Source organism: Oratosquilla oratoria, chromosome 43, assembly GCF_046742065.1.
Source record: "Oratosquilla oratoria isolate Oo_2021 chromosome 43, ASM4674206v1, whole genome shotgun sequence".
Taxonomy (NCBI): Eukaryota; Metazoa; Arthropoda; class Malacostraca; order Stomatopoda; family Squillidae; genus Oratosquilla; species Oratosquilla oratoria.
Window position 1 is genome coordinate 13071312 of NC_134819.1, and position 3548 is coordinate 13074859.

Genomic DNA, 3548 nt, shown 5'->3' on the forward strand with positions numbered 1-3548 from the left:
ATAAGAGAATTCTTCCAACAAGAAAACTGGGAAGAAATATACAAAGAAGAAACATCAGTGGAAGAGAAATGGAATATTTTGACAAAAATTTACAAAGAAGGAGTGGAAAAGTATGTCCCAAGACAAAAACAAGAAAAAGAATATGTAAAATGCTGGTACAACAAAAGTTGTAGGGAGTTAAAAGACAAAAGAGACAAAGCCTGGACCGGATGGAAAAAAGACAGAAGACCTGAAAAATGGAAAATATATACTGGTTATAGAAATGAATATGTACAAAAGTGCAGAGAGGAAAAAAGAAAATATGAAAAAGATGTTATAGAAAAGTGTAAAGATCAACCAAAACTATTCTACAGATTTGTAAACAATAAACTGAAAAACAAACAAGACTTGGAGAAATTAAGACAAGGGGGAGTTGAATACACTGAGGAAATGGAAATGGCAGAAATTATGAACAAACATTTTAAATCAGTGTTTACAAGGGAAAATATACAACCTGAAGAGATTGAGTGGAAGGAAAAAGTCCCCCCTATGGAAGAAATAGAAGTAACGAAGAATGAAATATTGACACACTTGGGTAATTTTGATGTCAGAAAATCGCATGGGCCAGATGAAATAGCAAACTGGATTCTGAAAGAATGTAGGAATGAACTGGCAGACAAAATACATAGCATAATAAGCAGTTCCTTAAAAGAAGGAAAAGTTCCAGAAGATTGGAAAAAAGCAAATATAGTACCTATATATAAAGGAGGAAATAAAGAAGAACCTACCAACTATAGACCAGTCTCTCTAACAAGTACAATAGCAAAAATATGTGAAAGAATTATCAAAAGTAGATGGGTAAAATACTTGGAAAAAAACAACGTACTAAATCCAAGGCAATTTGGATTCAGACAAGGACGATCATGCGTCACCAATTTAATATGTTTCTATTCAAGGCTAATAGATATAATACAAGAAAGAGATGGATGGGCTGATTGTGCATTTCTAGACCTAAAAAAAGCTTTTGACAAAGTACCACATAAGAAGTTGCTTAAGAAATTAGAATATGAAGGAGGAATACAAGGTAAATTGCTAAATTGGATGGAAGACTTTTTGCAAGAAAGAAAAATGCGAGTAGTGATAAGAGATCAGCACTCAAAATGGAATGAAGTAATAAGCGGTGTCCCGCAGGGAACAGTTCTGGCCCCAATAATGTTTGCTATATATATTAATGATATGGATGAAGGAATTGAAAGCTATATGAGCTTCTTTGCAGATGATGCAAAATTACTGAAAAGAGTGAAAACTGAAGAAGATTGTGAATCACTACAGAGAGATCTAAATAAAGTACAAGAATGGAGTAGGAAGTGGGAGATGGAGTTCAATACAAAAAAGTGTAGTATAATGGAATTTGAAAAAGCAAAAACAGAATAACAGGATCATATAATTTGGGAGAAGAAGGAATAAAAAGAGTAGAAAATGAGAGGGACCTGGGAGTCATTGTTATGAATAATATGTCACCTGAGAAACATATAAATAAGATTTTTGGAGAAACTTATAATTTAATAAGAACAATCAAAGTGGCATTTACATACCTGGATGAAGAAATGGTGAGGAAAATCCTAATCACCCTGATAAGACCAAGATTGGAATATGCAGCAACGATATGGTCACCAAGTACAAAAAAATGTATAAAAAAACTTGAAAGAATACAAAGAGCAATTACTAAACTGGCACCAACACTCTCAAAACTATCATATGAAGAGAGACTACAAAAACTTAAACTACAGACACTAGAGCAAAGAAGAGAGAGAGGAGATTTGATAGCTATTTACAGAATCATGAAAGGCATAGAAATTACTGATAGAGAGAATCTGATAAAATGGGATGACAGAAATACAAGAGGACACGGAAAGAAAATAAAAAAAGACAACTATAGAAGAGATTTGAAAAAGAACAGCTTTCCTCACAGAGCAATAGACAGTTGGAACAAGTTAGATGAGAAAGTGGTGTGTGCAAAAACAATACATGAATTTAAAAATAGTTTAGATAAAATGAGATATGAAGACGGGACCTCACGAGCATAGCTCCCCTTCCCGTAAAATACAACTAGGTAAAAACTAGGTAAATACGCACACACACACGTCGGTCGGAGTGGCAGCGAAGTTCGGGCTCCGGAGTTATCCAAGAATTTCGAGGATCACAACGACAGGGGAGTACCTGTGTTGTATTTATACGGAAGGGGAAAGCTCGTGGTGTAGTGGGAAGGTGATGAAAAAGGAGAAGGGGAGGGATTACTGATGAAAAGGGAAGGGAATGAGGAAGGAGATGACAGGGTCCAGGAAAGCCGACGCCATGTCAACAAACGGAGACCAGATAATAATGAAGACGAACGGATTAGCAAAAATGTAAAGATTAGAAATATAGATAAAGAGCATTGCAATGGAAAGTGAAGATAACTATTTCCATGGATTTAAGGAGGGAGGAAATGACAACCTCTCCCGACTAGTAAATTTAGAGGAGAAACTAAAAGAAATGAATGAAAATTGGGAAGCTAAGTTCAACCAAAGTTAATTACTCAATGAATTGATAAGCTGGAGGAAATAGTAGAATTAAAAAGACAGTCAAGAGAAGTAAAGGAAGAGAATGAGGAATTAAAGAGGAGTAATAAAGAGAATAAAGAGTCCATAGCAAAAGAGGCACAGGGTTGGAAGACAGTACAAGAGAACAATAAAATTGAATTTAGAGGTATAGTGAAACAGCAGATGAAAGAACAAACTGTAAACTGAAAATACAGTTATTAAAGTGATGAGGGAGAAGGAGAATATAGTAAGAGACTTAAAAAAATGTATAATTATAATAGGGATGGAAGAGAAGTATAATCTAAATAGGACTACAAGAATAAAGGAGGAAAAGGAAAAAGTAAATATGATATTAGAAGTAGTTCAAGAAGATGAACCAGAAATAGAGAAACAAATAGAAGAAATGTATAGGCTCGGGAAATACAATAAAGATAAGACTAGGCCAATTAAGGTTAAATTCAGGTCACAAACGACAGCAGAGAATATCTTAGCAGAAACAGGGAAACTAGCAGACAGTGAACTATATACAAAGATATGGATAAAAAGAGAAATGAATGAAGAGGAAAGAGAGGATGATAAATCAAAAAGACTAGAAGCTAAAGAAAAAAAGAGAAAAAAAAACAGAGACAGAAAAAGAGAAATTCTTTTGGAGAGCAGTGAATATAAAAATAAGGAAATGGTTCATAGCAGAGAAAAACGGAAGGGAAACAGAAAACACGATGGAAGTAGCAGAAAATTAAAGGTGTCTTACACAAATATAGATGGATTAATAACAGGCTTGAACGAACTGAATGATTACCTGAAAGAAAAAGAACCGGACATAATGGGAATTGTAGACACAACATCGAAAGGTCCACTACCACCCAACAGTGTAGGACATGGAGCATATAATTGTTGGATTAGGAACAGAGAGGTAAAACAAGGGAGTGGAGTTATGTTCCTGACTAAGAAGGATATAAATGTGAGGAATGAATAGTGTAGAGATGA